Source organism: Herpailurus yagouaroundi, unplaced genomic scaffold (genome assembly GCF_014898765.1).
Source record: "Herpailurus yagouaroundi ecotype Mexico unplaced genomic scaffold, PumYag 28, whole genome shotgun sequence".
Classification (NCBI taxonomy): Eukaryota; Metazoa; Chordata; class Mammalia; order Carnivora; family Felidae; genus Herpailurus; species Herpailurus yagouaroundi.
Window position 1 is genome coordinate 98,375,969 of NW_024412376.1, and position 14,776 is coordinate 98,390,744.

At 37.4% G+C, this 14,776-nt stretch overlaps 1 protein-coding gene across 11 annotated transcripts in view; it reads left to right on the top strand.

The window, feature by feature from the left end:
* WDFY3 (WD repeat and FYVE domain containing 3) overlaps positions 1 to 14,776 on the top strand; it is a 247,835-nt gene that overhangs the window by 42,812 nt on the left and 190,247 nt on the right. For 2 of the 11 annotated variants that reach the window (XM_040479270.1, XM_040479279.1), the window contains exon 2: positions 6,264 to 6,313. The exons of the other annotated variants lie outside the window; for them this stretch is intronic. The gene's annotated coding sequence lies outside the window, so the exon portion shown is untranslated. The remainder of the gene's footprint in view (positions 1 to 6,263; positions 6,314 to 14,776) is intronic. 11 annotated transcript variants of the gene reach the window in all.

Below are 14,776 nucleotides of genomic sequence, written 5' to 3' on the forward strand. Positions count from 1 at the left end.
AAAATTGAAATACATGATCCAGGAATTTTACTATTGGGTATTTACCCAAAGAAAATGAAAACACTGATTTGAAAAGATGTGAACCCCTGCGTTTACTGCATCATTATTTACATTAGTCAAGATATGGAAGCAATCCAAGTGTCCATCGATGGACGAATGGATAAGGAAGGTGGTGTGTGTGTGTGTGTGTGTGTGTGTGTGTGTGTGTGTGTGTACAATGGAATATTACTCAGCCATAAAAACAAATGAAATCTTGCCATTGCAACAACATGGATGAATCTAGAAGGTATCATGCTAAGTGAAATACCATGTGATTTCAGTCATATGTGGAATTTAAGAAACAAAACAAACGAACAAAGAAAAGTGACAGAAAAGCAGACTGTTAAATGTAGAGAGCAAACAGGTAGTTACCAGAGGAGGAGGGGGTGGGGTGGGTGAAGTAGGTGAAAGGGATCAAGAGTACACTTATTGTGATGAGAACTGAGTAATGTATGGAATTGTTGCATCATTATATTGTACACCTGAAACTAATGTAACATTATATGTCAATTATACCTGAATTTTTAAAAAATGAAAAAAAAACCAAAAACCATACACTGCCTTTAGGTCCTCTACCAGTCTGTTTTTCCTGAAGTCATGTATATGTGTCTTTTACTCACATATCCAGGAACACAGGGCATTTCCTAACTTGCCGCTTATAACTAAGCTAAGAGGTATAAAGTGACATTTCCTTATTTGGTCTTCATTTCTTTGATTATTAAGTAAATTAAAACATTTCTTTACATTTGGCCTTCCAGGTTGCTTGTTCATATCTTTTTTTTATTGGGATTGCTATATTTTTCTTTTTTTTTTTTTTAATTCTAAATTACAATCCCTGTGGTTTTAGACATTTCAAGTATCTTCTTCCATTAATTATCTCGCTTTTTTGCTTGGTTCATCATCTTCTTTGCTGAGCCAAAATATTTAATCTTTCATATGATGACATTTTATTTTTGCATATGCAATGTAGTTTTGAATTTATGCTTAAGAAATTCTTATCCAATTCATAAAGATATCCTCATTTGTTTTCTTCTCTTTATAGTTTTACCTCTCATTATTCTGTCTTTAATCTGCCTTGAATCCACCTTTGTATATAGCTTTAGGTAGAAGTCAGTTTGTCATCCTTTCTTCTGACCTCCATCATACACTAGGTTCCTAATACAAGCATGTGTCTGCTTCTGAGCTCTGTCATACATTTCAGTTTGTTTATTCTTAGCCGGCCACTGATTTTATTACCATGATTGGCAGAGGTTTATTTTCAAAATTTATAATTACATAATTTGGGGCGCCTGGCTGGCTCAGTCAGTAGAGCATCCAACTCTTGATCCCAGGGTTGTGAGTTCAAGCTCCGTGTTAGGTATGGAGCCTACTTTAAAAAAACAGAAAATAGGGGCATTTCAGTGACTCAGTTGGTTAAGTGCCACACTTGGTATTGACTCAGATCATGATCAACACAGTTTTGTAAGTTCAAGCCCCACATTGGTCTCTGCACTGGCCGTGTGGATCCTACTTGGGATTCTCTCTTTCCTCCCCTACTCGTGCTGTCTCTATCTCTCTCAAAATAAGTAAACTAAAAAAAAAAAAAAAAATAGGGGCGCCTTGGTGGCTTAGTCAGTTAAGCGTCCGACTTCAGCTCAGTTCATAATCTCACGGTTTGTGGGTTTGAACCCCACATCAGGCTCTGTGCTGACAGCGCAGACCCTGTAGCACACTTTGGATCCTGTGTCTCCCTCTCTGTCCCTCCCCTGCATGTTCTGTCTCTCTCTCCTTAAAAAATAAATACACATTAAAAAAAATTAAAAATAACTTTTTAAAAATAGAAAATAAATATAAAATAATACCCAAGTTTCATTAAGTTTTGACAAGTTTCGTTGTTACCTCTTAATGACATTTATGTTTAACACGTTAAGTAGAAACATGATCCATGAAACATTTGTATTGGAAATTCTTGATCAGTTTCTTTAAATGTAATTATATTAGAATTCCAAATCCAGGAGTGCCTGGGTGGCTCAGTTGGTTAAGTGTCTGACTCTTGATTTCAGCTCTGGTCATGATCTCTCAGTTCGTGGATTCGAACCTTGTGTGGGGCTCTGCGCTGCCAGTGCAGAACCTGCTTGGGATTCTCTCTCCTTTTTCTCTGCCTGCCCTTCTCTCTCGCCTCTCTCTCTCAAAAATAAATAAACTTAAAAAAAATAAAAAGGAATTCCAAATCCATTTCTTTAAATATAATTAAGTGTCTCTTTTCTCCCCCATTTTTTTGAAGTCCTAAATTTTGGTTTTTTAGCAAAGTCAACAAAAGTGTCTTGGGATGACTGTAGAATAACTTTCTTTTATATAATTTCAGAAAAAAAATAAAGGTGAAAAGTAATCTGTATTTTCTTGAATCCCAAGTCTGGGTGCTGCACTTCCCTGCCTAGAACATCTTGCCCAATCCAAATTGTGATTTTTAGAATGCTTCCTATACTTCGTAGGAGGAAGTTTAGTAACAAAATGAAACTTTATACCCTTCATTATAGAAAATTCTTTTTCTTATAGGTTGTATTTTCTGTTTAAGCAGTTAGATTCAAAAGCCTAGACATTTGAAATAAAATAGTTTTTATATTTAATGTTCATCTCCAAATGCTCTAAGCCTGCTATTAAATATCTGAACTGGGAGATTTCAGTTGTATAGCTTATACTTTTGTTCCCCAGCTCTAGTTGAGATGTTAACTGTAAAACATGTAAAGAGATGAGCAGAATGAGAGTAACAGCTGGGTATGCTTGATCCTCTGGTCTGAAAGAAAAGTCAGTGCTTTTTTTAGATTTGTTTCCCCAAAACAGTGAGAGTTAGGCTTTATTATAGCATGTTTGAAAAAAATCAACAGACCTAGGGAGCAGTCATCTGTACATCATCAGGGGGTCAGGGCCAATTTGTTTAAAGTAGTATTTTATTTTATTTTATTTTATTTTATTTAAAAAAAATTTTTTTTAAACGTTTATTTATTTTTGAGACAGAGAGAGACAGAGCATGAACGGGGGAGGGTCAGAGAGAGGGAGACACAGAATCTGAAACAGGCTCCAGGCTCTGAGCTGTCAGCACAAACTCACGGACCGACGACGGGGCTCAAACTCACGGACCGTGAGATCATGACCTGAGCCGAAACTGCATGCTCAACCGACTGAGCCACCCAGGCGCCCCTAAAGTAGTATTTTATATAGTTTTATATATATCATTACATGGCATTCCCTCTAAGAGGAGGATGAAACTAATATAGGAAAAATATGGTAAACTGAGTTGTACTGTTCAAAATTATTCACTTTACTAACTTATTTCCCCAGAATAAAGGGCAGTATATTCAAAATATTGTCAATATTTTGGATGGATTTATAAAATGTATTAGATAGCTAACTGTTAAGAATAGCATTTCTTCTCTTACTCTTCCCCAAAGGTATTTTTTAAAATAGGCTACATGTGATCAACAGTGAAATGATGTAATTAGGACATGGCTATTTGTGGCAATCATTCTTGTGTGTTGGTTGGTATTGGAAGAATAGAGAAATATAGTTTTTGTTAGGGTCAGGCGTAAGGCAGGGTAAAGATAGGAGTCAGAAGCTAAAAAATTTTAGCAGTCAAAGGCTTTATTTGGGAACTAAGGTCTCGGGGGAGGTTCCCTGACTCAGGGGGAGAGAGAGAAAGGAGTCAGGGAAGTCGCACCCAGGTGTGGTGGGGTGGGGTTTTTAAGCTGCAGCGGTTCCGGGGCCTTTTTCCGCGTCAGGTCGTGCTGTCGCTCGGTGATTGGTTGACCTCCAATTTGTTCTGGCAGCTACTAGGGGCTTTTCGTTGGGTTGCGCTGGCAAGGTGGCCGTCCCCTCTACTGTGGTTCAAGGACATCCTAACAGTTTTCGTATTCTTTTCTTTTCTCCTTCCACCCTTCACTCCTTAATTCCCTTCCCTTAACCCCGTTAGTGAGAATGTACCACTCAGGAGAATGTCAGTACGTTTTTATATTTCATTTGTAGAAGAATATCTAATGCAAAAAATTAGAAAGGAAACAATAATACCCTGGTTAGCAAAAGCTTATATCCAGTAACAAGTAATTTTTTTGTTTGTAAGATTTCATATCAGGACCCGCCTTTTATACAGTAGGTTTCTTTAAGGATTTTATAAATTTTATAAGTGTTTCATTCATATATCTCTATTAAATGAATAAAGAATATTTAAAATAATTTGGATCGAGGAATGTATGGAAAAGTTAATAAGGAAAGTGTCAGCAGGAAGATTTCCTGCCTCACTCTACCCACGTAACTATCCGTGCAGCCATCCATAATACATTTATTAATTCATCTTCAGTATGTCAAGTATGTAGTGAACACTAAAAAATGGAGCAGAAAAATGTATCTATTTTTAAAAATTCCTAAGTTTTTTTTTTTTTTTAATATGTAGGTCACTGATCTCAAACCAGGTTCAATTTATAAAAATGGTAGTGGAGCTGCCTGTTCCCCGGGAAATACCCTCCATGAATCCTAATATGTTTTTACTCTACCTGTGGTAGGTTGACAAATAGCCCCAGGTGGGATCACATTGTGGTGTTGGCTGTTGGCTGCAGGCTCAACCCTGGTGGAGAGGCTTCATGTGGATCCACCAGTGTGTGTTTTTCTAGGTGTTAAGAATGAATATTGTGGATTTGGGATGGGTGGATGATAGTGCCATAGACCTACACATAGGGTAAATGAACAAACATTCTTACCAGAGCTCAAGAATCCATCAGAAAATTATAAATTTTCATTTCCTTTATTACTGATGAGGTTGTGCAGCCTTTCTTAGATTTGTGGCCATTCATTTTCTTGGATGAATTTGTCTTTTGTCCATTTATTTTTTTATTGCATGGTTTGCTTTTCTCAGTGATTTGTAGCCTGTATGTATTTTAGTTCACCTGCTTTTTGTTCATTTTGGTATTACAGATATTTCATTCCTAATTTGTGGCTAGTGTTTACTGTCTTTCTGTTGATTTTTTCATATACAGAAGTTATTAAGTTTTAATTTGATAAGATTAATTTTGTGTGTAGTTTTTTCTTTTTAAGACATTCTTCCTTACCCTGAGGTTATAAAGATATTTTCTAACATTTTCTTACAAATGTTTTAAAAGTTTTGTTTTTCAGATTACTTTCTTAATAGCTTTAGTGGCAAGGACATGGTGAATATAAGCTGTTGAAAGCAGAGCTAGGTAGCTGGAACAGAAAGAGACCTGGGTGAGATAGGGAATGCCATGATGAATATTTATTTGAATCTGTGATCATGTTACTACAATAAGTAAGATCATGAACTATCCATCAGAGGTTCCTGGGCAGAAATGCCTGAGGAGGCCATTTCAGGCAGAGGAAAGACCAGGTAGGGGAAAGAATGAAGGGTTTGAAATTCTAATGTTCCAGGAATAGCGGGTAGGTGACATTCAATGAGCATAAAATGAGGGGAGGGATATTGCAGAAGACTAAAGCTGCAAAATTAGATATACAACAGAATTTGAAAAACATTTTTTGCCTTGCAAAGGGTTTTGACTGTATTCCACTGCAAGCAGTCATGTCACTTTTCAGGGAAGTTGTACTGATCTGTTAGGAATTTTAGAAAAATAAATAGAGCCCCACCATGGAGGATTGGTACTCTCACAGGGCCTTGCATGTCGTGGACAGACACTTGCCATTGCTCAGAATCTATTTAGAATATTTTCCCTATAATCAGCTGCAGAGTCTGCAGTGCATTCTTTTGATTATTAGTGGTGCATTTTCAATCTTTGGGAAGGATTTGATATTTAGTAATAGGCAAAAGTTATTTGGAGGAAGTTTAGAAACTAAGGCAAATGAGCAAGCTGGGTAATTCCATTTCTGGTGACACATGATGACATGGATTTTTAGATTTGGCTTATATAATGTTCTGGAAGCAACTTTCAAGAGGGATTTTAAAAACTGTTTTGAACCATGTCAGCTGCATTATGTGTACGTAGCCTTCAAAGATAACTGAGGGATAGAGCAAAATTTACCTGAATGTATGAACTCTGATACTTTGAGAGAAATCAAAGTATAATTCACAATTAAAGCCTTCATCATTGTATAATCAGTCTGCGAAGAAGCCGACACTTACTTTCCCATTCTTATTTTCATCGATATCATTATTATTTTATTTGTACGATTTTACTAATACAATTCTGCACCATCTTTTGTGTTTGTCATTTCCTTTTCCCTGCTTTCAGGTCACAGCGTCTACTCCCGCTCACGCAGGAATGACTTGTTGTTGATAGTGGTAAGCTGACTTCCTCTCCTGCATGTTTCTCATCCTCAGGATTGTTGTTGATGTGTCTATTCCCTGTGGAGGATTCTGGCTTCCTGCCTTGCATTCTGTCATCATCTGCTTACCAACCAACTCTATTAGTGCTGATTTTGGTCCCTTCTGCCCCTGCCTTCCCATTCAGTTCTTACCTTCTGAATTTGTATCAGATTCCCCTAACTTACTTAAAAAAATACACTTCAGGTACCCAACACCTCTGAGCAAAAATGGTCATATGGTAATGGTTTACTTTTTTAAGTAATAAAATTGAATTTAAACAAACCATAAAGAACGAAGTTGTCTTCTAATAAACCTTCTTGTTTTAAAATAAACAGATAAGGAATTTAGAGAAAAATTTCTCCCTCTGTGGCCTATTTTAAATCACTTTAACTTACCTTTGGCTTCAGCTGCCTCCAGTTCATTCAACTTGTAAACTTTCATTGATCACTTTTTACTAGTTATCAGTCATTTGTCGCCTGTCTCTTATTTGCCAGGTGTTAAATGTTGGGGGAGAAAGTTTTACTAGTTATCAATCATTTGTTACCTGTCTCTTATTTGCCAAGGGTTAAATGTTGGGGGAAGAAAGTTTCTTTTTTTTTTTTTTTTTAATGGTTATTTATTTATTTTGAGAGAGAGAACACAGGCATGTGGGGAGGAGGGGAGGGACAGAGAAAGAGAGAGAGAGAGAGAGAGAGAGAGAGAGAGAGAGAGAGAATCTCAAGCAGGTTCCATACTGTTAATTGCACAGCCAAACACAGGGCTCGATCTCATGAAACATGAGATCATGACCTGGGCCGAAATCAAGAGTCAGACGCTTAACTGACTGAGCCACCAAGCGCCCGTGTGGGAGAAAGTTGAATAGGACATGGTCTTTGCCTTCCATAATTTTGTATTTGTCCAGTGTTGGAAAAAAACCAAATTAACAGTTACGTAACAGTGTGAAAAATGCTGTGATGAAGATATACACAGGATTGTATGGTGACAAAGAAGAGAGCATCTCTATCAAATTGGGAGATTGGGTAATGCTTTCTAGAAGAGGGACAGTTGAACTAGGATCTAAAGTGTGATTAATAGGTAAATTAGAGGCCTGGAGTGCCGCCGCCCCCCCCCCCCCCCCCCGCCACGGTTCAGAGTGTGGGCAGGCATAGAAGTGTGAAGGCACAGCAGGGAGACCTGCTTAAGGTAAGGTATAGTAGCAGTAAAGTGGAAGGGTAGGAGGTGAATAGGGTTATTAGATCTAGGCGGGGGCCACATAATGAAAAGCCTTGAAATTCATACTTTCCTAAAAGCTGTGGGAATCGTTTGTTCATTGATTCATTTCTACTGTGTATTAAATCCTTGGCTAGGTGTTAAGGATTTGAGAAGCGCAGATGGCTTTGAGGGAATTTGTAGGTTAGTGAAAGAAATTGGTAAGTAAGGAGAAATGATCTTTGAGGAAGTTGGTAACTTGAAAGGTAAGTGGTTGTTGATGTGATTCCCCCCCACACCCCGGAGATGTTTAAGAATGGTGAAGATTTTCTATAGGAAGAGAACTAGGATACATACACTATAAGTTCTTAAGAATTTTATGTGTAATATGTTTTCGTCTGTGTGAAGAATAGTAAAACTAGCACATTCAGAATATCTGGACATAAAATCTGATATTCTCACATACCAGGTGTCTGACCATATGTAAGTTAATCTTAATATTCAATCACCCATTATCTACTGTGAACTCAAAACAAAGTTAACTGAAATTTGGTTCCCACCATGAGGAAATTACAGACTAATGGGAGTAAATAGTAATATTGGTATATGTATATTGCAGTAGAATGAGTCTTGATGGCTGTCACTGAGCTCTTGCGCTAGGTATTAATTTTAGTGCTTTTCTTGTGGTAACTCATTTGGTGAAGTACATTACAAAAACACTGCGAGGTGGGTTCTGATAGTTACTGTCTTTTTACATGTGAGGAATCTGATGCACAAAGATAGCAACCAACCTAGTCAAGTTACACAGCTCCTGCAGCTAGGATTTGAACCCAGGCAATTAATTGCAAAATTTGTGTAACCACTATGCTATACTTTTTAATGATGAATATTCTACAATAGACTATCATTGAAGTACTATGGTAGGATAAAATGTAGCATAACACACTCTGGCTAGAGAGTTGAGAAAGAACTTCTCTGAAAAGTGACCTCAGAGCTGTTTTAAGGCTGCTAGGAAAAGTGAAGGAGGGACATCCTTGGCAGGTAACACACAAACACACAGAGGACTAAAAACCCGACCAGGCTGGGAGATACTTTCAGTGTGGCAGAATTAACAGCAAGAGAATTAGCTTAGTAAGAGAGGAGGCTGGAAGTATTCATGAGACCAGCGTGTCTAAGGACTTAGATTAAGGTATTTCAATTTATTCTTAGGCAGTAAGGAAATCAACAGAGGTTTTAAATCAGAATTGATGTGATATCTCCTTTGTTTTTCAGGAGATAATTTAGGAGCTTTAGGAAGGTATGCTCTAGGCAAGAATACCAATCACATGTTAATGAGATTTAGACTAATTTTATAGATTATTTCAAAGAAACAGCTTTTTTATCCTTATATTGTTTTTCTGTTTTTAGTTTCATTGATTTTTGCCCTAATTTGTTATTTCCTTCCATTTCTTGAAGTTTAAATTGTTCTTCTTTTTCTCCTTTCCTAAGGTAGAATTTTAGCTCTTTTTTCTTTTGTAATCTATGTATTGAGTGCTACAAATGTCCCTCGAAAAACATCTTTCACTGTATTTTATACATTTTGACAAGTTGTATTTTCATTTTGTTCAAAATGCTTGTAAATTTTTCTTGATACTTCTTCCATGTGTTATTTAAAGGTGTGTTATTTGGGGCGCCTGGGTGGCTCAGTTGGCTGAGTGTCCAACTCTTGATTTCAGCTCAGGTCATGATCCCAGTGTCCTAGGATCAAGCCCTGTGTTTGGCTCCGTGCCGAGCTTCAAGCCTGCTTGAGATTCTCTTTCTTCCTTTGCTCTCGCCTCCTTGCATTTGCTCTCTCTCTCTCTAAAATAAAATAAGGGGGTATTATTTAATTTTAAATATTTGGCCTTTCTAGCTGTCTTATGTTACTGATTTTCTGTTTAATTCCATTGTAATTTTAGAACATACTTTGTTCTAAAATTTTTAAAGTGTATTTATGGCACAATGTGTGGTTTATCTTGAAGTATGTCCCATGTGAGTTTGAGAAGAATGTGTATTCTCTTGTTGGATAGAGTGTTCTATAAATATCAACTGTGGATCCAATTGATTGATAGTACTGTTCAGTAAACTGTCTCTATTGATTTCCTGCACACCTGATCCCTGATCTGTCAATTATTGTAGGAGAGCTGTTGAAGACTCTTTCTCCCTTTGATTCTATCAGTTTTAAATGTTTGTTTATTTTTGAGATAGAGAGCCAGACTGCATGAGCAGAAGAGGGGCAGAGAGAGAGGGAGACAGAGAATTCAAAGCAGGCTCCATGCTGTCAGTGCAGAGCCCAATGTAGGGCTCAAACCCACGAACCATGAGATCATGACCTGAGCTGAAACCAAGAGTCGGACACTCAACTGACTGAGCCACCCAGGCACCCCTGATTCTATCAGTTTTTTGCCTTACGTTGGTTGATACTCTTGGTTAGGCTCATATATGTTAAGGATTGTTACCTTCTTGGAGAATTGACCCTTTTGTCAGTATTGTCATGACCCTCTTTATCTCTGATATTTTTCCTTGTTCTAAAGACTGTTGTCTAAAATTAATATAGCTACTTCAGCTTTCTTCTGAAGTTAGCATTGTGTATCTTTCTCCATCTCTTTACTTTTAACGTGTCTGATTACAGTAAAACCTTGGTTTGTGAGCACAATTCATTCCAGAAATATGCTTGTAATCCAAAGCACTTGTATATCAAAGTGAATTTCCCCTTACAAAATAATGGAGACTCAGATGATTCATTCCACAACCCTGTAATACTCATATAAAAATGATTACAATACTGTAATATAATACAAAATATAAGGAAAAATAAAAAAATCAACCCACACTTACCTTTGAAAATCTTGGTGGCTGGTGTGAGGGAGACAACAGAAAGGAGGGTCATTGTGTAAGATGACTTTCACTATCACTAACGGATGTTGACTACAGTATAGTATTAAACTCTTGTCATATACTGTATTTAGTGTAACTGGCAATAAGGCAGCAGAGGAAAGGGTCTGTGTCCTGCAGGTAGCCTGATCTAGAATGAAGCAAAGCATTCCTAAGCTTATTCTTGTATGGAAAAGCAAAAGAGTGTCCATAGGTGCTTTGAAGTGACAAAAAATACACCAGTGTCAGTTGTGGGCACCTTCCAGTGTTCTGAAAAATCACTCATTTCTGCCAGACACCACGGCCTGATACCAAGCATCTGAGCATGGGAGAATATCACCCACAATCCCACAGTGAAAGAGAGAAGAACCATTGGCTCAGTTGTGATCATGTGACATTTGGCATCTTGGACTACTTGTATTGCAAGACATCGCTCATTTGTCAAGTTAAAATTTATTAGAAATGTTGGCTCATCTTGTGGGATGCTCACAGAACAACTTACTTGCAATCCAAGGCTTTACTGTTATTTACATTTAAAGTGACTTTCTTGGGGCGCCTGGGTGGCTCGGTCGGTTAGGCGTCCGACTTCGGCTCAGGTCATGAGCTCGGAGTCCGTGAGTTCGAAACCCTCGTCGGGCTCTGTGCTGACTGCTCAGAGCCTGGAGTCTGTTTCAGATTCTGTGTTTCCCTCTCTCTCTCTGACCCTCCCCCGTTCATGCTCTGTCTCTCTCTGTCTCAAAAATAAGTAAACGTTAAAAAAAATTTTTTCAAAAAAGTGACTTTCTTGTAGACACCATGTAGTTGGGATGTATTTTTTAATCCCCTGTGATAGCCTCTTATCTTTTAATTGGTGCATTTAGACTATTCAGATCTAAAGTGATTATTGATCTAGTTGGATTAATATCTGTCATACTTTTAATTTTCCTCTTTGTTGCATTTGTTCTGTTTCCCCCATCCTTTTCTGCCTTTTCTAGTTTTAACATGATTTCATTTTATCTTCTCTCGGCATATCAATTACTTTTATTTTAAAAAAAGTTAGTGGTTGCCTTAGAGTATGAATTTTTTACTAATCTTTATCTGCCTACAAGTAACACTATTATTAAGGTATAATACAGGTATCTTACTACATTATTCCTAATTCCTCCCTCCTGTCCCTTTATGAGATTGCTGTCATTCATCTCATTAATTCACAATACAGTATTACTATTATTATTTTAAAAACAATTCTTAGATCAATTAAGAATAATCAAAGATTACACCAAAATTAAAAGTTTTTGTACAGCAAAAGAAACAATCAACTTAATAAAAAGACAACCAACTGAATGGGAGAAGATACTTGCAAATTCTGTATCTGGTAAGGGGTTAATAATATACAAAATATATAGGGGCGCCTGGGTGGCTCAGTCAGTTAAGCGTCCAACTCTTGGTTTCCACTCAGGTCATGATGTCATGCTTCGTGAGTTTGAGCCCCACAGCAGACGCCACACTGACAGTATGGAGCCTGTGTGGGACTCTCTCTCCCTGCCTCTCTCTGTCCCTCCCCCACTTGCACTCTCTGTCAAAATAAATAAGCTTAAAAAAACAAACCCAAAACATAATAAAGAACTAACACAACTCAACACCAAAAAAACAAATAATACAATTAAAAATGGTCAGGACACGAGTAGACATGTTTCCACAAAGACATACATATGGCCAGCAGACAAATGAAAAGATGCTCAACATCACTAATCATCAGAGAAATGCAATCAAAACCACAATGAGATATCACCTCATACCTGTCAGAATGGCTAAAATCAAAAACACAAGAAATAACAAGTGCTGGCAAGGATGTGGAGAAAAGGGAATCCTTGCACACTGTATGCAAGCTGGTGCAGCCCCTAAGGAAAACAGTATGAAGGGTCCTCAAACAACTTAAAACTGGAAATGCCATATGATCCAGTAATGTCACTAGTAAGTATTTACCCAAAGAAAATGAAAACACTAATTTGAAAAGATATATGCACCCCTTTGTTTATTGCAGCATTATTTACAATGGCCAGGATATGGAAGCAACCCAGGTGTCTGTTCATAAGTGAATGGATAAAGGAGGTGTGGTGTATATATACAATGGAATATTACTCCACCATTAAAAAAGAGTGAAACGTTGCCATTTGCAACAACATGGTTGAAGCTAGAGGATATAATGCTAAATGAAATAAGTCAGAGAAAGATAAATACCATATGATTTCACTCATAATGTGGAATTTAAGAAGCAAAACAAAGAAAAAAGAAAAAAAACTCAACTGAGAACTATAGAGAACAAACTGATGGTTACTGGAGGTGAGGTAGGGGTGATGGGTTAAATAAGTGAGGGGGATTGGGGTGCCTGGGTGGCTCAGTTGGTTGAGCATCTGACTTTGGCTCAGGTAATGATCTCACCGTTCATGAGTTCCAGCCCCACACTGGGGTCTGTGCTGACAGCTCAGAGCCTTGAGCCTGCTTCGGATTGTTACCCTCTCTCTGCCCCTCCCCCGTTTGCTGTCTGTCTCTCTCTCCCTCGCAAAAAATAAACATTAAAAAAAACTTTAGGTGATGGGGATCAAGAGTACAACTAATCTTTTTTTTTTTTTTAATGTGTGTTTTAAGTTTATTCATTTTGTGAGAAAGAGAGAGAGAGAGTACATGTGCGAACAAGCAGGGGAGGGGCGGGGAGAGAGAATCCTCAGCAGGCTCCACACTGTCAATGCAGAGCCCAATATGAGGCTCAAGCTCACAAACCATGAGATCATGATCTGAGCCAAAATCAAGAGTTGGATGCTTAACTGACTGAGCCATGTAGGTACCCCAACAGTACACTAATCTTGGTGAGCAATGTATGGAATTGTTGAATCACTATATTGTATACTTGAAACCAATGTAACACTGTATATTAATTATACTTGAATTAAGAAAAAGAATAAAATTTTATTTTACCTTTATTTATTCCTTCTCTGACATTCCTCTTCCTTTTGTTATGTAAATGACTTTCTGACAGTGTATCATTTTCAGTAAAGACCACAGGTTTAGGGGGTGAGAAAGGCAGAGGTTTTGAAAATTAGGATCTTAGAGTGAGATTTCACAATTTGAAATTTGAGAAGTAGAGAAATTCCTAGTGGTGGTAGGTTTAGGGTTATGGCCCTGAAGGTGTGGGACCTGCTAATATGCATCTCACTGCTGAGGTCAGTGCACTGTGCCATCCACTGAGGATATTGGTAAATGATGACAGAGCTGAATGGCTTGTACTAGAATTAAGTGGAGGTATGTAGAATGCAAAAATGTGTTGGTATTAGGCAACCTTCAACTACAGAAGCATCATGCTATCTACTTTTGTGGGTGTTTTACAAAATTCAGAATGCAATTTGCATGAAAATACACTTTCAGAGAGTGCTGGGGATTTCAGGTAAGCCTATAAAATTTATTTTATTTATTTATTCCATAATATAATTTAATTACACTGGATTCATCATATCAAATACTCCAACTGCCATTTAACTATTAGAGTAAATTTGCCTTTGGAGTTCTCAAAACAGCAGTGCAGCCTGTTAGAAGTAGGGGTTCAAGAATGGTGTCAGGGAGATGTCAAAAATGGTTGCTTGTACTTGGAAATCATATGTGAAATGTTCTTAAATGGATGGGAGTTGCTTTTGACTTTGGAATATGCTTTTGCCTATGAAGAGAGAAAAGCACAGCAAAAAGATGCTTTGAGAAGTTGTCCAGTATGTGTATGGATGATGAGTATACAGATGGGCTGGGAAGGATGAAGGGATATTGGGAATAGGTCTTAAGTAATTATATTTTGCCATATAAGTGAGGTCGCTGACCTTATAATATCTTACAGATGAGGCTATAATCTGATAACAAGTGTCCTTGTAAGGCAAAAAATGCTTCAACAGGCAGAAAAGTTAAATTCTAATTTAGGACTGTATCTGTAGGTCTTTTTCTCTTTTTCTTCTTTTTTTTTTTTTAATAGATCTTTTTCAGTGTACATATATGTTAGATTGTTGGGTTATAGACCCAGTTCATGGGGAACCTCTCCAAGTTTTGTCCTTTACTCTTCAAAAGTGTAAGAAGTTTTGCTTGTACTCTTTACAGTGAAGAAAAAAAAGTAGGGTTTTTTTTCCACAGAAAGTTTAAGAACAAAAAGCTGAGAAATTGCTAGGAATTCTTTGATTTCTCTTAGCAATGTGAGATATTTGTTTTTTCTCTTGTGGAATTAAGGGGCTATTTAGAAAAGCTATTTTAAGCTTTTAGCTGAGCTGCTCAGAGGCAGCTAGTTACTTGACAAATATATTTTTTTAAATGTAGGCTATTTCTTTGTTTTATACCCTTCTATAATTT